This window comes from Pholcus phalangioides, unplaced genomic scaffold (assembly GCF_987345545.1).
Source record: "Pholcus phalangioides strain wild (caught in Gottingen) unplaced genomic scaffold, Ppha-v1.0 ptg000007l_1, whole genome shotgun sequence".
Taxonomy (NCBI): Eukaryota; Metazoa; Arthropoda; class Arachnida; order Araneae; family Pholcidae; genus Pholcus; species Pholcus phalangioides.
This window is the reverse complement of record NW_028301600.1, coordinates 16,802,490-16,825,198: the sequence shown is the minus strand read 5'-3', so window position 1 is coordinate 16,825,198 and position 22,709 is coordinate 16,802,490. Positions and strand designations below refer to the sequence as shown.

General features: G+C 34.3%; 1 pseudogene across 3 annotated transcripts in view; it reads right to left on the bottom strand.

Annotated features, from left to right (window-relative positions):
• LOC149084997 (hexosaminidase D pseudogene) overlaps positions 1 to 8,365 on the bottom strand; it is a 220,508-nt pseudogene extending 212,143 nt beyond the window's left edge. Inside the window, exon 1 of one of the 3 annotated variants that reach the window (XR_016192780.1) lies at positions 7,926 to 8,365. The product of XR_016192780.1 is annotated as a hexosaminidase D pseudogene, transcript variant X1 (transcript). Of the gene's footprint in view, positions 1 to 7,636; positions 7,817 to 7,925 lie in introns of those variants that run through there. The other 2 variants (XR_016192782.1, XR_016192781.1) reach the window with 2 other exon arrangements.
• Positions 8,366 to 22,709: the final 14,344 nt, after the last annotated feature.

Genomic DNA, 22,709 nt, shown 5'->3' with positions numbered 1-22,709 from the left:
TCGTGAACATAGCTCTGAGGTACTTCTAACGAAGGATGGACTAGGGAAAGTCAAATTTTCTTACCCACCCCTTCATATTTCTAGGCTTTCCTACTATACGCAAGTATGACAATTTTATTTTACTTGTGTACCTCCCAGTGACCAAGAGACCATGGTCACTGCAGGGCTTGTAGGACCAAAACTTGCAAATTAAAGTCGTTTTGGAATGACTGAACAAATCGTGCTAAACACAATTTTCCGAGTGGTAGAAAAATATAAACGAGTCCACATAGCTATAGAATTGAGTAGCTATGTATATAATAATTGAGAATTTCAAATGTTCCGTCAACTCACCAAATCGCTTTGAGAATACAAAATTCTATGCAAAAACGTCTTGGAGCATCAACTACTATGAGACCAAAATTCAATTTCCTGACTGGAGAGTCCTATTAATTTGTTGATATTAAAATAAAATTATCTAAACTATGATTTATAATGCAGATATAGCAAGAATTTTCTACAACTCATAACCAGGCAAAGCAAAAAAGTGAAATCCGCTTATATCGAGAAGTCCGTTATAACGACAATTTGTGATTGTTAGCTATGTTATTGTCGCGAAGCCGGATCACGACCTTTATTAATTTAAAATTAATTAAACAATACATTACACATTGAAAAACACGGCAACATTACGTTTGTGCCACAAATTAACTTTTAATCAAATTTTAAGCATTTCAAAATGTATTAAACATTAATCAGATACAATTAAACAAACCTTTTGAAAAAATATTCAATTGTAATTTGAACCGGATTAAATGAAATCAATAATTAAATATTTCACAAAAATGAAAGAAAAGATTGTATGAGAATATGCCACACACACACACACGCAAAAATAAATTGGACTCACCAAAGGCTGGTCATCACCGTCCTCCTAGAGGCTAGGGGCGGCCATCAGGCACAGAATACTGTACTACATTTTCATTATGATTTTAAAGGGAAATTTAAAAAGGGGATTTAAAATGGGGCTCAAGAAATAAGGAACTACTTATACATGAACCCTTACACATGCAAAGCAGCAAAAAAAGTGAGTGTAACTAAGAGATACTTCTACGGGTTACAAATAAAAAGCTCTAATTTGATTGGTTAATTGAACCGTCTGAATGGGATATCTACATTTATGTTTTAATGTCTGGGTGCCAATTCAGTATAAACTAAAACGTGGCGCACCGGTTTTAATCATGTACAGGAAAGAGATGATGTGAAAGCAAAGAAAAGTGTGTTTCTCTATGATTAAAAGAGAAATAATTCTACCTATGTGATTTCCGAAGTTTAAATATTTTAAAGGAGAAAATGGTGATTATAACGACATTAAAACGAACTTTACTGTATCTACAAAAATCTCTCGTTAAAAAGCGTGCTTTTGACTACATCTTTTTCTTTATAGAAAGGAAACGTTGAAAATTATTCTGATCACAATGATGAGTTAATTAATTCTACTAATTAATTCTATTATCGGGGTGAGAACATAACTGCAGGGCGAAAAGCGCGTCAAAAATTCTTGATTAAAATACTTATCAAATATATTTTTTTAAAAATTAGAAAAAATGTATACTTTCAGAAAAGTGAAGCTTACTGAAAGTACTCTCACCCATTTGCATGCAAAGGTTGGTCCTATAGAATACGTTGTTACAAACAAAATGATAAATCTTTTACGGCTCATGGGTCTACGTAGGAGTTAATTACTCATGCAAGTTGTTTGTGAGATGGCAGTTGTGTAAGCTAATGACTTTCCTTTCAAATCTGTACGAAGATAAAAGCACACCCAGGGCAATGAAACGACGACAGTAACTCCAATTTTAGACGTAAAAGTGATGCGATGTCCCCTTATGGTAGGTTACAACATGACAACGTATTTAATCCAAAGCACGATTATGCGTCGTAATTGATATTATTGGAAAGTTTAGTTGGCAAACGTGAAAATCTATACGCTATTTACAACCAAATTAAAATAAATTTTAAGAACTAAGTGAGTGGAATCAGTTTTGATACGAAGCTTTACGACAACTTATTCGGTATTCTACATACAATGCTTAGAAAATTACCGCACAAATATTTCTTCCCAAGTGTATATAATTTTAAACCTTGATGGACACGTTGTTTATTTTGCATCACCAATTCAAAGATTCCAAAATAAATAATATTCCTGAATATAGTTTTTCCTCCAGATACAGCTAATAAACTAAAACGCTTCCGATGTAAGAGACAAAAATTAGGCGAATATTCTCAAATTTTTTCGTTGCGTATGGCGACGAGTGACGTGATGTTCAGTTGTTTTAAAGTAATAAATGTAGTTTTTAAAAATCGTTAAATAATTGTCTGAAAATAGTATTGAAATAAAATTGTTGGTACCCAATAGTTACTCATATCATGAAAAACACTTCTCTCGAATTTTCCATTTAAAATGACGGAGATCACTTCGGTTCCGTTCCACGCTCCCAAAATATTACTACTTGTATAAAAATACAAAATAAGTTATCATGTAACGGTACAGTTTTTTTCCGTGTAAAATACAAGTTTTACTTTCAAGACAAATACAGTACACCATATGTTTCCAACTGGTGTTCCGTGACAGCTTTTTTGCGGTTCGGCATGATCAAACGCCACGGAACCTTTCAAAGTCCCGGAACCCGGATAGCTTTCAAAGAAGAAAACTTTCTTGTTACTGATATTCGCAAAGCTGTTCTTTGGTTCGAATTTTAACGAAATGCTGTGTGTCGTTTAAAAAAATCAAACCAAAAGGATGAGTAAACAACTCAAAAATAGTAACATTAAATTTTTTTTGAGAATCGAATTTTCGAACCAGAAGCTCAGAAGTTCATGGATGTCGTTTTTCGTTTCATCAGGAAATTATGTATAAGTTGTAAAAACGATGTCTTCTCTTGGAAATTTTTTATCCACTAAAAGTAAGGAGTCTTGAATTGCAGAATCACGTCTTTATGCGACACCCAAGGGCAATTTTAACACATGAGTCCCACCGGGGCACGGCACGGGGTCCTCATTTGCATAGGGGGCTTCCGCGATAAGATCTGGTACGATGATTTACGACAATAAATATGTAAATTAAGAGGTGGTGCTTAAACCGTCTTTCATTTTCCCCGAGGCTATGATGCTATTGAGACGGCAGTTAGAGACAAAAATTTATACGGATAAATATTCAAAATTGTTTTGAGTTCCGTTGAACAGCCTCATTATCATCAAGGGTTCCGTGGAACAGCCTTATAACCATCAAGGGTTCTGCGAGCGAGTTGGAAACCCCTGCAATACATAGTACAGCAATAGACATTCAAAGTGTCCCAGTTTTCGTGTTTCAAGCGAGCTTCTACTCATATGTTTCAAGCTCGTAAATTGAATATCTGCTCGCAAGTTGAAGCATTTTGAGCCTATATTTTTTGCTCTCAACTTCAATCACTCTCAAGTCGAGACACTTGAGATACCACTGTAACATTTGTTTCCGCCGCTAGTCGAATTCGGAAATTTCAATGAAAATCAAATTTAGTCTTTTTGAACTTGGTAGATCTTTCAATTTAGAAATAGTTCACCATTTGCTAATGTATTGCATCCCTCTCTCATATCTTCTCATTATCTTTCTAACCAAAAAGAGAAGTCTTATTATATTCTGTTACGGATGAATTACGTACATATATGTGACCCGTTTTTTTTTTTTTCATTCCTTTTTCATTTCTTTCTCCTCAGCGTGTAGTAAAAAAAAAAAAATTTCAGCGTATATTCTGAGCCATGCAGCATTAAATTTGTATTTTTCGTGGTAAATTGGGCAAAAGAATTTCACCATTTCTCATTCACGTTGATTGTCGTTCGATTCGATTTGCTTAGTCAGGCGGTCAATGTTGGGACAGCTATGACTGGTCACCGAATTCAGCTGAGCCGAAAGCATTGTCTAATCTAATATTTGTTTTCTATTGAAACGATATATTTACTGGGATCTCTTGCGTCGTGATCAGCAGTTTTATTCAATATCGGCGTTGTCTAACAAGATAAAAAGGATAAAACAAATATTTCTAATAATACTGTGAAAAAAATATGATATAGCTTCGGCTTTTTATGTACATTTCTACCTTTCTAACCATGTAGTTTTCCCCTGAAAAAAACTTATAAAACTGATTTTGTATGCTTAAATGGAACAAATTATTCCGAACTCAAAATTAAAATTCATTTCACTTTTCATCCTCTATTCTACGTGGTCCCGCGTATATTTGAAGATACAGTGAAACTTATCGTTATATCGAGGGGCAACATTATCTTTACGTGTGATCAAATTTATGCTGTTGTTATCTTTTCTACATCAGTATTGCCAATACCACCAGAAATTGCGCTCTTATGTATTTATTCGCCGCAAAAAATTGTAATTGTTTAGTTTATTAATGAAAATTCCCCTAGATGCATTGCCCCTGTAAAGAAGTTTACCGTATTGCACTTTTGTGTCGTACAAAGAAAGTTAGCGATGCCACTAACATCCACGAAGTTAAAATTAAATTCAAAACGATTTTTAGCAAAATATAAAAAAATATCATTACATAGCGATTTCAAAACTCTCTTAAAATTATCGTTATAGAGGGACTTATCGTACTAAAGGATATCGGTGTATCGAGAGGAATTTAACCTTAGATTATAGGCAATTCCAAACACACACACACAAGATTTGAAAAAATATTGTTGTAGAGGGTTTTATATATCGTTTTATCGATTATCTTTTTAGCAAGGTTTCATCGCAAATACAAGGTCAAAAACCCATTACATAAATTTTCTTGATATTTTAGAAAGCACATATTTTAGTGTAATTTCAGTAAAAAATACGGCTGTATAAACACAATAATTTTTTATGTAGGAAAAATTAATTCTTCGGTGTCATTTTTCGGAGAGTTTCGGAAATTTTACTTGTTCGGGTCTATAAAATCGCACCAGATTGAGCGGATTGCAAATGTAATTCCTGGTGGAAACCATTCACGTTTGCTAAGAAAGATTTTATTGGTTTATAAATTACATAAAAATCAAGGCAAACTGTGTATTTTATCCTTAATTTACCATTTTAGCTGATTACAAAATCCACTCAAAAAAACTAATTAAGGGGGTTGGTTCACACAAATTTTCCAAAAAACACATTTTCGAATTTTTCAATTTTCTAACACTATGAAATTTTCTGCGTTTAACTGTGTTCAAGTTTTTGTTCTACCTATATTAAAATGTAAACTGCTGGCAGGCATTATATATGCTAATGTTTTCCACTAAAAATGCTTGTTTCTCGAAACTAAGTTTTTTGTTAGATAAGGAACATTTTTTTCGAACACCACTCATTCAAATGTCTTGAAACTTTGTGTGTCTCTCAACATTATGGTGTTACATACTTTACATAAGTATGTAATATAATATACAAGTGGATTGCTTATTAAAATTATATAAAAAAATTTTATGGCATAAAATATGGATACATTTTGGTGATTTTTGAAAAAGTTGCATGTTGTTGAAGTTAAAATTCGAGAAGAAAATAACCAACAATTTTAAAATTCTAAATTCTCTCCCTCTCGTGTTAAATTGTATAAAAATATCCATAGCATTTGTGAAAAAAAATTGAGTGTCTAAAGTGAATAGAAAATTTTAAATGCTCTTTAAAGGAAGATTTTTCCCATATATTAAAGCATGGAAAGCCAAGATCGTGCACCAATCCTCAAAATTGCCGTGTTGATATATTGTTTCAATTAAAAATATGCTAATAACACCAATTCACATTCATTTTGTAAAAAATAATAATACGTTTTTATGGCGGTTAAAAATTATGTATCTTATACACGTATTTCTTTAAAATAAAAAGTGTACATCTGGCTGTCACCAGCTGCAAAAGTCATATGTAGGCTAGGCTCGGTGCTGTACCACGAGATAACAAATATCGAGAACGATAAAGCTGAATATGATTTAAAAGTTGAGTATATAAAAGTTTTTTTTGTTTCATTCTTATTAGTACTTGCAATTGATATATCTTTTCTTAGCGATGTGGCTGCTGTTAAAGTAATGATAGATGAAAGTTTTTATTGTTGATGGATGATGGACTACTTTCTATTGATGCATTGCTGTAGATCTAAAAAAACCGAAGAGTTGAATAAAAATGGGCTTGAAAAACTTTTGATGGAATCTGATATCCCAATGAAGTTTCTCGGTAGTGTTGTCTACGAAAAAAGCTCAACTCACACAGAATGCTAACCTCATCACATGCACATTAAACAAAGTGTTTTGTCACCTTATACGGAGTTAGTTTCAATATGTCATTCGTGGTTTTTCCCCAGAAAACATTCAACTTTTTACATTCAATTTAGATTGATTGTAGCTCAACTTTCGATTCCTTTTATAAAAACAAATAAATCTTGTGAATCAAACAATTCTTCTTGTTTCCTATTTCAAAAACAAATTGAGTAATTCTGTTGTTGCACATAAAAGTAGAGTTATGCACATGTAGATAATAGGATTTACGTGAATCGCATACATACAACTCGCAACAAGTTTCATTTAAAAATAATGGTGAAAGAGAGACACTAGATTGTGTAATGGTGTGAACACAGATTAATTCAATTGATTGTGAGATGCTAGCTCATGTATTTTGATGATTTTGTAATCATAGGAGATCGACGACAGAATGAGAATCACAATCACATAATGAAGAAATCACACATGATATGAGAAAAAGCAAAAATTTCTTATTTATAATTCGAAAAGGAAGTGACAAAAAGATATTTATTTATATTTCTAATAAAAAATTGTCTCACGTTACGCCGTATGTTCCAACAATAACGGAAACTATGCGAAAAGTAGCTGAAGTTATGGAGAATCCGATAGAATAACATCACTAAGAAATGTTATTAATTTAGTTCGTGACGTAAAACAATACAAAAAAATTTAAAAATCACTCGTAACTATTAATGTATAATTTTTCTCGAAAAAAATAAAACAAAAAGCACAATTTTTTGAATTTTTCTTCCAAAATTCTTAATCACCATCATCAAATTTTTCACTGTATTGCTTCGCAGTGTGTTAAATTTTTTAGTTTCGATTCATATAATTAATTAATTTACAATCAACTCCGCTTATTCGTAAACAGAAATACATCTTATGGTTTTTGAGACATTATGAATGTCTGGATTATTTTTAGACGTATAAGAAATGTTTGAAATAAATAACTTATTATTACTTATTATTATCGTAACAGTTTTTCACACTTTTAACAAAATAAAAACATCTGGAGGTATGAAATTAATACATAAGATCAAGAATACATTTTTAAGAGAGCACAAAATCAACGACTGTACCTTAATCCCAAAATTTTCGAAAATATCAATATCTCAAATAGATTTATCAATATTCATCTTCCAGAATAAATTCAGTATCGGAAAGTCGAAGCAAAAAGTTACAAAACAACCAATTCATCGATAAAAGTTACGCTGATGGCTATAACAGCTGCTAATGTCAATGGCAGATGGCTTAGAAAGCCAAACCGCATTCTCAATACGTTTTAGAAAATTAAAAATCTAAATCGTACATTCTCTCAATATGTTTTAGAATTAGATTTTCGTTACAAAAAAAAAAATCATACCTGTTGTATGCGCATGTGGCCAAAAAACATCTGCCTCCATCAATTAAAATTTAATACACAACACAAATACTTTCGATTTCACTTTTTTTTGTGTGTTAATAACGGTGGAAAATTCAAAAAAGCACGAAAGATGCCTTTTCAAGAAGTTCATGAAAGTTACATCAACAACTACAAGAAAAACAAAAGCGTAAAAAACACAGGGAAAAGTTTTTTCCCACAATTGGAAAAAAACAACAACTTGAAGAAGGAAAAGAAAAAGTTTTTTTAAGGTAAAAAAAAGGCCACTTACCCGTTTGTAGGTCGAACTTGAGCTGTTTCTTATAAGAAAACAAGGTCTTAAGAAAAAGAGACGGGACAACTCGCGCGCGCGCGCGTGTGTGTTTCGGGTTGTGCGACCGACGACTTGCGTCCGTCCGAATAGACGGCCAGGTACATTATAAATTGTGACACCTGGTCAACTTGATGACACACCGGGTTCTTACCTCCTCACTGGCCATGCGCAGCAGCAGCAGCAGCACCACCACACCAACAAACACACTCAAACAAAAATACACGACAGAGTGAGAAACCTAGCGGAGAGCGCCAGAGTTCGGTGAGTTTCCTGCAAAACGCGCTCTGTGGTATCTCAAAATAAATAACAAAAAATTTTTTTGCGCGGCCTCTTGGCGCGTCCGTCCGCAACACGAATGAGCCTTACGTACATACTTTGGTTTTATTTAAAGGTAAGGTTGTACAAAAAAAGAATAAAAAAATAAAAACGGGACGGATTCCGAAAACGGGGGAAAAATTTTGGGGGGGGGCAGGTCTGTCTTTTTGAAATAATGAAACTGCGGCGCCACCTTCAGGGAAGTATCAAAAGCTTAAAATGTTCTTTTTTTTTCTTCCCAGTTTTTCTTGTTGCTATTAACGGTAGTAGAGGATGAGATGTGTGAGAGTGAGTTTGTTTTTTGTTTTACGTTGTACCATCCTAAAACTTCTCCGGGTAAAAACGAAAAATATTCGACTTACGTAATAAAAGTTTCGTGTGTAAATGCGTGTGTGTGCGTGCGCGTGTGCGCAAGGTACTACCAGTCACTAAATAAATATTACGTGGTTTTTTGATTTCCCGCATTCTCCACAAATACATCGTCCGGGGCCGCCCTTACCAGACGCGGGGCCCTGTGAGAAAATAATAGCGAGGACAGAGGAGTCTTAATAATTTCGGAGCCAACCCCGATTTTATATATTCTGTGTAAAACACAGAAAGTAGCTTCACGGCACCTTCATTAACACTTTCAAATGGGAGATAGTACAAAAAAACCGATGGTATTGCGTATCCTCAAGAGAAACAACTGGTGATAAATTTAAAAATATAATAAAGATGTTTTTGAGCCAAACACATAATATATCCTGTAGCGATTTCAAAAAATCTCATCAAAAACATTGTTATAGAGCAGCCGTTCTCAACCTGTTTTGACTCGCGGAGCCCTTACAAGTAAAAATACTCTATGGCGGACCCCGTAGACCAATTTTTTAATTATTCATCAAAGTTGGTGATTTATTTTTACTATTTAAAAACATTTATAATCGTTGTTTTAAATTTTGCTGGTTTTTTTTATTTTCTTCGCGCTTCCTAAGAGCCCCTGGAGAACGCATAAGGAACCCGAAGGGCTTTGCGGAGCACCGGTTGAGAACCGCTGTTATAGAGGAATTTATCTTGATAAAGGATATTGTTGTATCAAAAGTTTAACGTTACAAACTATAGGTGATTCCAAACAAGATTCGGAAAAAAAACGTTGTAGAACGATTTATTGTTATAATACGCTGCAATTATGAATTAAAAAAATAATACAAATGTATAATACAGACATCAGTACAAATAGCGCTTGGATTCGAGGCGGTTCCATGATGTCCAGGCCGCCTTACCAGACGCAGAGCCCGGTGCGAAAATAATAAAATAATAACGGGGCTAGAGACGTCTTGATAATATCGGGGCCCCCTTAGCCCCGATTTTTCATGTTCTGTGAGAAACGGGGAATCGGCACGTCCAAAAATTTATACATTATAACAAAATTTACAGGAATGCTGAAAAATTTCCCATACAAAAAATATAGCCACACAGTTAGATTTTAATTAACAAAAGAAAAATTAATGAAAATTTCTTACAGAAAAATTTCAAATTGATGAAAGAAATAATTTCAAAACCAATTAAGCTTAAAATCTAATGAAAGAAAGTGTCTGAAAACTAATGTAAATTCAAAATCGATGAATCAAAAATGAGAAAAATAATTAACATAGATAATCCCAGCACCCATGAAAATTCAGAATTGAAAAAAGTGCAGAATTTCAGAATTGAAAAAAAATTCAGAATTTCAGAATTGAAAAGAACTTCTAGAATTGATGAAAATTCTTAATAAATGAAAGAAATACTACAATCGATGAAAATTCTGAATAAATCAAAGAAATAATTCCAGACCTGAGTTTTTATTTGATTTGATTGATTTTAAATGATTTTCATCGTCTTGAAACTAATTTTTTTCATTTATTAGCATAATAAATGAAAGAAATTCTTCTAGAATTGATGAAAATTTCTGAAATAACTGAAAAAAATACTGTACTTCAAGAATTGATGAAAATCTAGAATTCCAGAACTCACGACAATTCAGAATTTGCAAAAGAAATTATCATTACCGTCAGTGCGGGACCCAATGCGACCGCTCCTGTCGTACACCCCTAAGGGCGGCTCTGAAATCGTCGGATCCATTTAAAACTGATGTCGACTCGAAAACAATTCCAATCCGGGGAGAATGAAAATTTTTGCCATATTATCCTATATATAGTTTTTATAGAATATTTTTATGCCCTCTCAATCGTTGCCGGGATGCAGCGACGCCCTTAAGGGGTCTCCTACCCCCTTAACAAGGTGAAAAAAATTATTCAAGTAGAAATATCATTAAAAATATGATTCACACATTTCATATTTGATACACATATTTTGGATTGCATATGCTATCCCATGCCGATAACTTAAATATCTCTATTACAAGAGCCGCCCTCGGGGATGTGCGGCAGGTGTGGTCGCATCGGGTCCCACGTTTTGGGAGGGGCCGCGCACTCACGGAAATAATAATTTCTTTCATAAATTCTGAATTTTTTTTCAAATTCTGGAACTATTTCTTTCAAAAATTTGAATTTACTTCAATTTTAGAATTATTTCTTTCTTAAAATCTTAACTGCCATCCATTCTGAAATTCTGCATTTTTAGAAATGGTTCTGGAATTTTCTGCATTTTCATGAAGAAAGAAGTAGGCTACTCCTGCTGTTCTGCATTTTCATGTACAAAAAGTAATTCTGGAATCATTTATTATCTTTCATAAATTCTGAATGTCTTCTTTCAATTCTGGAATTATTTCTTTCATAAATTCTGAATTTTCTCCAATTTTGGAATTTCTTTCTTTTTTAAATTTGAATTTTCTCCAATTTTGGAATTTCTTTCTTTTCTAAATTCTGAATTTTCTTCAATTATGGAATTATTTCTCTCTTAAAATCTCACTTTCCATCCATCCTGGAATTCTACATTTTCATGTAGAAAGAAATAGTTATGGAGTTTTCTGCATTTTTTCATGTAGAAAGAAATACGCTACAACTGGTTGGTCTGCATTTTCATGTAGAAAAAATAATTCTGGAATCATTTATTGTTTCATAAATTACGAATTTTTTTTCAATTCTGAAATCTTCCTTCGTAAATTCTGAATTTTTTTCTATTCTGAAATTTTTCTATTCCGAATTTTTCTATTTCGAATCTTTTATCTCAATTCTGGAAATTTTTCTTTCTTAAAATCTCAATTGCCATCCATTCTGTAATTCTGCACTTTCATTTAGAAAAAAATGGTTCTAGAATTTTCTGCATTTTCATGTACAAAGAAATAGTTATGGAGTTTTCTGCATTTTTTCATGTATAAAGAAACAGTTCTGGAATTTTCTGCATTTTCATGTAGAAAAAAATAATTCTCGAGTTAATTATCTTAAGTTATAAATTATCTTTCTAAATTCTGAATTTTCATCAATTATGGAAAATTAGACGCCTCTAGCCCAGCATCCCCTAGAGATAGATCTCTCTCTAGGAGGTGGTGTCTAGCCCCTCTATTATTTTTGCACCGGGGTTCCGCGTCTGATAAGCACGGCCCTGTCCATTACTTATTTTTTCGCAACATAAAAAAATGCATTATTAACACCTTGCACGCATGATAAAATAGCATGACTTTATGAAAAGTTTATCCAAAATAAAGGAAACTGTTCAATCCGTAAAATCATGAGAAAGATTTCAGATCCATTCATAAATACTTGAGTTATAAAAAAATTTAATTTTTTGAATTGAAAATTGAAAATTTAATTTTTTGAATTGAAAATTGAAAATTTAATTTTAAATAAAAAAATGCATTTTTAATTGAAAATTTAAAATTTAATTTTAAATAAAAAATACATTTTTTATTTAAAAAATTAATTTAATTGATATTAAATAAAATTTAATTAAAAATTAATTTAGGAAATTAATATCTTTGAACTGTGTAAACCTCCTTAATATTTACTAATTCGACTTACGTAATAAGAGTTTTGTGAGTAAATATACAGTCGATTCCGCTTATAACGTTCCCACTTGTAACGTTTTCCTGTTTAGTACGACTTATTTTCATTATATCAACTCTAAATAATTCTCATTAAAAAATTTCCCGTTCAAGAAACGTTTTTTCTCCTTAAAACGTTTTATCGTGACGGTTTTTGAAAACGTTATAACGCGATCCACTGTATACGTGCGTGTGTGTGTGTGTGTGTTGCTTTCACACGCTCTAAGTCACTCACTGACCTGTACCTTGCTCTGTAGGTCACTCGTTTGGTCATTCACGTGCTTGCTCTCGCTCTAAGTCACTCTTTTGCTCACTCGCGTGCTTCCAAACTCTCTAAATCAGCGGTTCTCAACCGGTGCTCCGCGGCGACTCCAGGAAAATAAAATGAATCAGTAAATTTGAAATATATGTAAATCAGAGAGGCCGACAAGGTTATGCCATAAAAATTATGTACAAAAAAGGGTTCCTCGAGTCAAACAGGGTTCGCCATAGAAATTATATACTGAAAAGGGCTCCGCGAGTCAAAAAAGGTTGAGAACCACTGCTCAATCATTGTTTTGGTCACTGACCTAGTCGATTGCTGTCTAGGCAGAGGCGGATTTATTGAGGTTTATACAAAGTTCGTCGCCCTTCTCCCACTCTACTAATTTTCTTTTCAACTCATTCCTTAAATTTGCCACCCTGGGCTATAGCCTGATAAGCCCCCCCCCCCCTGTAAATACGCCCCTGTTCGCCAGTAAAATGCGGACAAAGGAATTATAAAATCACCCTCTGTGTATAATTTATTGAGGTTGAAAATACCAATCTTCAGTCGCAAAATTGTTTTCATTTGGAAATTTTGTTACATTTTACGCACTTAAAATATTTTTATGTGTATAATTTTAAGCATATATGCCTATTTTTAAGTAAACAATACGGAAATTTGTCTTTAAAAATGCGGAAAATCAAGAATTTGAACTATCGCGAATTTTTCATTAGATTTCTTTCTGGAAAAATATTTTAAAAAATTGTATTTTTTTCCTTATTATTATTTTACGGAGTGAAGAAAATATAGCAAAAAATTTTTTTTCTTTGATGATAATTTTCCACTTTCATATTTCACTTAAATTTTACTATCACGACCGCAGATTTCTTACTCTTTTCGGACACTTCGTGAAAAACACCGTATATAAGGGATCTTCAACGCATGGCCCGTCGAGCTCTTTTATAACATCTGTATAGCTTAGTGGCCCTCATTAAAACGTTAAATGGGGCCTGCGGTGGGTCAACGGTTGAAAATCCCTGCCGTATATGAAATCATTTCTATTTAAATCGTACGTGAAACAAAAACTAAACTTGAAGAAGTATTTTTGGAACATTATTTTAAAATTTCATTTTATTTCGTGTTCAAAATTTTCTGTATTCTACCATATGGTTTGATGTGTTATTAGAAAGACGGAAAGAGAACTCTCAATTATAATTTTTTTCTTAGTTTTAATTAAGATTTCGGTGAGAAGCTCGTTAAATAATATTTAACCTGTAGGAGGTGTTGGTCTTGTACACGGTTTGTTCAGTTCAGTGTCGAATTGCAACCCTACAAAGCAATAGAAATATTGTGCAACTTCATAGTATGGCATAAAGTTATATTGTTGAGACGAATAAAAATCCACTATGTTGTGAATAGTGTTCGAGTTTGGGCAAAGCCTAATAAGAAAATATGAATTGAAAAATTGGAAAATAATTTTGTACAACAAATCAAGGTGTCGAGGGGACTGCTCTAATCCATGAAAATGTTCAGAATATTTTGAGTAATATAACGAACTATCGAAAGTAATTTTTTCTATCACAGATTGTTTTCGAACTGGGTACAGCGTCTCAGGACACGACCACCTAGATAACCTAGGTTATATAGGAGGTCGTGCTCAGGAGCGGCCTTGAGTATCAAGTTGGCCACTCTGTACCATTACGGTGCGTAACATGAACTTTAAGTCAAAATTTGTGTCTGGGTTGATGGCATTCCACTAGATTCAAAGCTAAAAAAAAGTGGGTAGTGTTTAAAATTTTGGAACAAAACAGTTCTGCCAACTAAATATTGAAAAATAATTTAATTTATTTAATCTTTGATCGCGTAAATTGAAAATCGGACAAACTAACGTCCCGACGAAAGTACTTTTCGGGATATTGTTTGAATAATCTCTAATTCCTTCGTAGAAAAAATTATTTTCGATAGTTTGTTAAATTATTATCCGAAAAGTACTTCCGAATTGCACTTTTTAACAAAAAACCGGGACTGTCTCGGTTTTCCAGGACATCTGGCCACCCTATCCAGGACGGTCATGTAAAACCATGATCGATGATTCTTTAATTTGAATTTATGTACAATTTCTACTCAACCGTATATTGGACCAACGGACAGGAAAGGCGTAAAAGTAGTAAAGTTTTCTCGTGGCAGTACTGTATATTCGACTAATTACAGCAAGTAAACAATGCACAAATAAAGTATATTAAAAAATAGCTTATTTATAATTCAAGTAGTTATTAAGTTACACGCATAACTTCTCGGTGGCTTCAAAAATCCTATTTTAATGTAATTTTCCATTTGATATTATTGCGCCCAATTATGCTATAATATACAGGGTGATTCCATAATTTCTCTTGCAGCATTTTACTAGCGAACCGTTGATCCTAGAGGCATTCTTCCAATTAGAAAAATTATCAAAATAACGTGTATAACGCAGATACGTCATTCATGTCGCAAAGGGTTGTATGGTATTTGGAAAAAAACCTTTTTATACGGGCACCCTGTCCTCGAAAACCCAATTAAAAAGTTGTTGTCCTGTCTCTCCTGAGGCCAACAAGAAAAAAAATCTACGTTTCTAAGGCCAATATTTGCTGAGATATTTGAATTCAAAAATTTGAGAAAAATTGGGAAAGAACAGCATAAACTTACAGACAACACTTTTTCCTATTATTTTATGCTGCTCTTTCCCAGTTATTCTCCAGTTTTTAAATTCAAATATCAAAGTGAATGTTTTTTAACGTGGATTTTTTTTTTGGCCTCAGAAGAAACATAGCTACAACTTTGCAATTAGGTTTTTGAGAACAGTGTGTCCGTACAGAGAGTTAATTTTTATATTTTAATAACTATAAATTAAACACTGGTAACTATAACTATGCAACATAAATGGCGTATTTGAGTTCTAGACGGTATTTGGATACTTTTTTGATCCTAGAGACATACATCCAGAAGTATGTCTCTAGGATCAACGGTTCGTCAGTAACATACGGCAAGGCGTATTATGGAATCATTCTGTATACAGTGTTTCGGATTGCAAAGTAGTTGGACTCACTTAATGATTGCAATCTTTTTTTTGTCATTTTTACGTCACATAGAGGCCTGGAAACTGCGAAAATAAACTGTTGATTTCCGTAAAAGCTCTAAAAACTAAGCAAATTAATATGGATATATTTGGACTGAGTTCGTGAGCACAGGTAACATCGTGCAATGAGATTCGGTACACAAAGCTCTTAATTAGCATTTTTAAATCATTTTAAAACATGTTCAGCAACATTTTTTATCGAAAATAAAAAAGAACCCTTTACTGTATCTATTAAGCACGAATCAAACCCCTCTTTTTAATTTTCACTGAAAAAAGGGAATGTAAATCGTTGAAGTATGCATTTATGAATACTCGCATTATTAGAATAATAAAGGCGAAAATATTCAGCAGAATGCTTTGCTAGCACTTGTAGAACATACATAGAAAATGTAGATTCTTAATGAAAATTTCAACACGAAAAAGAATATAAAAAAAGGACAAATAAAAATAATTCATATCGTTTATTTTTCAGCGACTTTGCAGCGCATTAACAGGGTTTTTTTTTAAAATAAATCTGATTATGCAGAATCACGTCTGTTTCATTGAAAATGAGATATAGACTGATATTATAAATTTAATGAATCCTTCTTAAATTTATTCATAGCACAAGATTCCTCGCAATTATTCCATGGCACCTTTCAAGCCGCAGAGTGATCTATTCAAACTACTACTTCTAAACAAAGGTTTTTAACAGCTGGCTGATGCGAAGCAATTTTTAGAAAAGAGAAAATTCAACTGCTCCTGCGGGGAATCGAACCCATGTCCTTTCACTTCCCGGGTGAACGCCCTAGACCAGTGTTTCTTAACTTTTTTCAGCCCATGGCCCCCCCCATACATCAAATTTTTTTCTCGCGGCCCCCTGTCCTACCCAGGGCCCCCTCTACCCTCATCCAAGAGTGAGATACTTTCTATTTTTTTATTATGAATGAAATTTTAATAAATCAGATCAATCTCTGGAATCCTGGCCAGGCACGCATTCAAATGGTGGATTATCATCTCTCCCAGGAATCAAATTATATGTTAAAAAACGGTCTGTGTAAAATACGGTATGATCCAACGAACATGCACGATAAATCGACACTCCCAACACATCAACTGTTGCTCTGGCGGCCCTCCATACTTAGCTGGAAGTAACAGCTCACATATGAAAATCATAGTACCAGATCCCAAAGTCATCCCAATCATAGTACCAGCAATCATAGTGCAGTCCCCCCTCCCTCCATTATAGACATGAAGACCCGGGTCATGCCCGGTCAATAACATAGACACAAGGGTTAAGATGCCCCTGGTTCTATGAATGGATCTAAAATTCTGAAAGTAGTAATATTTTTCAACCATGTTTCACTTTTAAAGCTTCTCTTCACAGTTCTCTATGACTCCCTTCACCACCTGTCGTGGATCACCTTTCTTCTGACTTTCTCCTGTGGCCCCCGTAGCATATCCCAGAACCGCAAGGGACCATATGGCTCCAGGTTGAGAACCACTGCTCTGCTGTCCTACAGAGGCAACGAATATCTCAATCTGTCCTTGGAGCTCGTGTGCACTGAACGGGACCGTACATGGAATGTCTGACACAATTCAGGCCTAAGCTCACAATTGATGACGATGCCACCAGATGGCGACTCATCCGAGGATGACGTCACTCTCCGCTATCCATACAAAGGTTTTTAACAGCTGGCTGATGCGAAGATATTTTTGGAAAGAGAGAAAATTTTTTCAAACTTCCCCTGCGGGAAATCGAACCCACGTCTTTTCACTTCCCGGGTGAACGCCTTAGACCAATAGATTACAGAGGCAACGAATATCTTACATATACTACTTCTAATCTACTTAGCTGTCGTAAGTATAACGTTTACATGATGAACATGTTGTGTGTGTTTGTGGTTTTGAAAATTCTTTTCTGTATTCAATTTAACTGCTATTTCAAGACATGATTCATTATAGACTGAATCCCAGAGCATCAATATTGACAACTGCATATATTGAGCATATCGACTATTCTTATCAACTATTTCAAAATATCGCCTTCCAAATAACATTTTTCAATACCCTTTTTCTTAGACATGATACTTATTTTAAATACCATAAATTTGTCAATGTAACGAAAAGAATCCATATTTTATGAAACCACAGGTTTCAGGCTTCTATCATCTATTAAACTGGAATAATTTAAATATATATGGAAATTGTTTCCATAATTCCCCGTATTTACTATGCTATAAAAATTAGGATCACGTGTATACGCTTACATATCCACATGATATTTCTGACTATCCCACTGTGTGTGTGTGTGTGCATTTTGGGTGCATACAATGGGATGTATGTTGTGACCATTATTTTAGTGGTCTGAACCATTGTGGCCACATGGAGATATTGTTGGAAATATGCCATAAACACACATATTTTAAGCATTTACCACTTTTCCAATAAGTTTTGCTGGTGGGTTTATTATTATATTTTCATGTTTTGTTCAGTTACAATTTCCTGTAATATTTTTTTTCAGCTTTTCAAATTCACTGAAAGCGGCAGTACCCGTAAATCTCATTGGATAAAACTTGGATGAAAAAGTGATGGCAATATGCTAATATTTACATCTTATCACATTGTGATCCACTACACACAAATTATACTATTCTGGAATTATGGTAGGCATTAGGTCTCGTCGCTGAAGTTCTAAAAAATTTTCGTGGATGCATACTTCGGGTGCTGATGTGTATGTTTAACGAATTAAAATAAACATTTTGTGGTAACGCGGGGAAGTTAAAAGTCTGTAATATAAGGCTGGAAATATTAAGGCTAGCTTTTATCGTAATCGGTGAAATTTGAATAGTTTTACGGGATTTTCGAAATGCTACTGCTCGAAAATTGCATTTGAATAATTCATATTCTTAAAAATACAATTTTGATGGGGTTTATATATATATATATATTTATTTATTTATTTATTTTATTTATTATTTTTTACGTATTTTTTATTTTTTATATATTTTATATGAAGTTTTTAAATTTTTTTTCTTATTCTTTATGAAGTGCTCATAATTGTTAAATCGAAAACCTTAAACTAGTAGTTCTGAAACTTTTATCACCGCGGTTCCCTTGCCCAATTCATGGCGCATCTGCGGCTACCCAGTTATATAAAATTTAGTAGATATTTTCAGTTATAAAAGGACCACTTCAAAGCGTTGATAGGCGCAACACAAATCAAAATTTTCAGCTCTCCGCGACGCCCCTGACTAAGGTTGGTGACGCCCCTAGAAGCCGCGACGAACACTTTGCAAACACTGCCCCTAAACTGACCCCTTGAAATTTAGAAGAGATTCTAAACCATAGGTGGACATACTTTTCAGTCTATAAGGCCAAATATGTGAGTTGGTCAGACTGCTGTTTGAAATCACATACATGGCCTGTAGACTGGAAACGCCAACTTTCATGTTGTGTGGCGTAGATTGATACTTTTTTTACGTATCGCATTCAGCCCGCTAGTCGGGGCGTATCTTATGCAACCATGTTCTAAACCAGTGATTCTCAACCTTTTTTGACTCGCGGAGCCCTTTTTAGTAAAAGAATTCTATGGCGGAGCCTCATAGCCCAATTTTTTAATTATTTATCAAAGTTATTGATTTATTTTTATTATTTAAAAATATTTACAATCATTTTTTTTTTCAATTTTACTGCTCTTTTTATTTTCCTCAAGCGGCCGCGGGGCCCCTGCAGAGTGCACAAGGAGTCCCAAGGGCTCCGCGGAGCATCGGTTGAGAACCACTGTTCCAATCATTAACAAAAAAGTACAGCTCAGAAATATTTCCTGAATCGAGTTAGAGAAAAACGCATGGATATCGATATTCAGTGTATGACATACTTCTAAAACGCACAAAAAAACTTACTTTTATAGTCCAATTTTCTTTGGTCACGCGTTTCTTTGGGGAAACAAATTATAGGTTATAGGATTTTTTCCCAGTACAATAACGACATAACGAAAAAACAACTTCTTGGGAAGAAAAAAATTGTTGAACTCCCCTCCCCTTTAAAAGAATTATGCATACGCTACTGTTACTAATTGACGCAACTGATTATACTGTCACGCACACAAGTACAGTCACAGTTTGAACTTTACAGACGAAACATTTATTCCATTTTTGTCAGTAATTTTCTTTCCTTTTCCCGGGTCTGACACCTCTCATACAAACCTAAGGACCCTGAGCACGACCTTCTAGATCAGTGATTCTAAACCTTTGGTAGAACGCGGCACATTAATTTTTGTAAGTGGAAGACCCGGTCAAATACACAACTAACGGAAAATGAATGGGAAAAAGGAAATGGCCAATCACTCGCGGCCCGGTATGAATGATGTCAGGGCCCGACGGTTGATAAACACTGTTGTAGACTATACCTAAATATCTAGGAGGTCGCGCCAAGCATTAAAAAAAGACTACGTATTACTAGAAAATAGTACTGTAGATTTAAAACACTGATACATGTTTCAAGTGTACCCAACGAAAAACGTGTATAGAGAATCTTTTATTTGCCAGTAATACGTTGTCCCTGACTGGAGTAGGCTGTAAGGTTTTGGAGACCATACCTATAGAGGGACATAGACTTGGTTGAAAGGGTGCAGAGAAGAGCTACGCGTGTCCTTGTCGGCACACGGGGCTTGAGTTACGAAGACAGACTTTATTTTTTGAATATGTTTACATTGGAAGCACGCAGATGTCGGGGGATATGATCGAAGTGTTCAAAATTTTCAACGGGATGGATAGGATGGACCATAAATTATTAATACGCCATCAGTTGTCTGCTTTGACAAGCGGACGCTAGTATCGATTGGTAAGGGACAATTCTAGATTCTGGTGTAGCCGAGAATTTTTCTCTTATAGTTATAATATGGAAATAATAATAAAAGTTAATAATGGAATAGCTTATCTCTGGGGGGGTTTGTGAATTCTAACACAATTGACACGTTTGAAAAGAAATGCGATAAACATGTTGGGGCAAATCGAGAAGCTATCCATACTTTGAGAGAATAAATACAAATACAAATACAAATACAAATACAACGCCACAACAGGCAAAATGCCCAACGAGGTGGCTGATAAAAAGATGCCCATAAAAATATGGTTGTCATATGTTTCAAAAATACAGCAACCCAATTAAAAATGCAATTAACACAAATTACAAACAATATATACACATGATAAAATATTATACAATGCCCATAAAGAATACTTATGGTTGTCTTATTCTAAGAATGGATAGCTTCTCGATTTACCCCAACATGTTTATCGTATTTCTTTTTAAACGTGTCAATTGTGTTACAATTTACTACCTCCGGGGGTAAGCTATTCCATTTATTAACAACCCTATTGGAGAAAAATTCCCTGCGACACCATAACCTTGCATTGTCCCTCACCAATCGATACTGGTGTCCCCTTGTAAAAGCAGTCGATTGGCGGTGTACTAAAAGTTCATGGTCCATCCTATCCATCCCATTGAAAATTTTGAACACTTCGATCATATCTCCTCGACACCTGCGTTCATCCAATGTAAACATATTCAAAAAATGAAGTCTTTCTTCATAACTCAAGCCCTGTGTGCCAATAAGGACACGCGTAGCTCTTCTCTGCACCCCTTCAACCAAGTCTATGTCCCTCTGTAGGTATGGTCTCCAAAACCTTACAGCATACTCCAGTCCAGGACGAACTAAGCCTCGAAAAAGCGGAAGAATGACTTTAGGAGAACGCGAAGAGACCTTTTTGAAAATGAGACCAAGCATTCTATTCGATTTTTTGACAACCGCTGAACAATGTTCAGAAAACTTAAGTCGCTCGTCAATGAGAATTCCCAAATCGGTGACTCTAGTTGCATCCGGGATAGTGACACCATTCAACTCGTAAGAGAACCGTGGGTTGTTCGAACCAAAATGAGCGACCATGCACTTATCTACGCTAAACGTCATGCTCCATTCATTTGCCCATGCTGCAATCTTGTTTAAGTTGGTCTGGAGCAACTCCCTATCGCTTTCATTCCCGATTACCCCCATTAGCTTCACATCATCTGCGAATTTGCTAGTAATTCCATCGATACCCTGATCGAGTTTGTCGATAAAAAGTGAAAAAAGTATGGGGCCAAGGACACTTCCCTGAGGAACTCCACTTGTGACGTCTGTCCAACCAGAGAATTCCCCGAGAGTTATAAGACAACCATAAATATTTTTTATGGGCATTGTATAATATTTTATCATGTATATAGTTTTTAGTTTCTTTGATTGCATTTTTAATTGGGGTGCTTTATTTTTGAAATCCGCAGGACTGTCATTTCAACTTTTCAACGGGAGTGGGGGGACATATATATATATTTGTAATTTGTTTTTTATAAAAGAGAAGACTTTAATTTCAAAGTCAATTTTCTAACTCATCACAATTCAAATATCAGCTAATAGGTTTAAAAAAAAATGTATTTTCTCAAATTTCTCGCATCAAACATATCTGTAATAATGCCAACGATTTTCAAAATGCATAAATAATCTCAAAACAATCTTAATATGCAACAGGTTTCCTCCTTACACCTTGGACTTACTTACTCCTCACACCAGTAACTATAACTGTTCACTTTAAATATAACCGCCATAGCTAGGCTTTGCACATGGTATGTACTTGCATCTTCTGTATCTATTTTATGTATTTTTATATTGACTGCAATTTTGCTTTTATCTTCAACTTGACAAAAAACATTCGTTTTGGTTTTATTCTTTTGATTTTTGAATTCAATGGTACTACAGCAGAACGTGGGGGGGGGGGGGTCGAGCTTCTATTTAGGCTATGGAGGCCAAGGAATGCTCTTAGAAACGTTCTGTGTTAAGCCAATGTCAGGATGTACCACCTTAATGACATTGGCTATGACTTTTCACATTTTTGAATTCTTCGATTTATTTCTTTTTGAAATTTTCAATGTTCATATATTTTGTTTTCTTTCCAGTTCGCATAATTAATTTGTTTTCAGTTTCTCATATGTATAAAAAATGGAACTTTAACAATTTTTTTTTCACTACACTGAATATTAGAGCTGCCTATGGCGCTGGTATTGGTGAATTTTCATAATGCACTTTTTTCTATA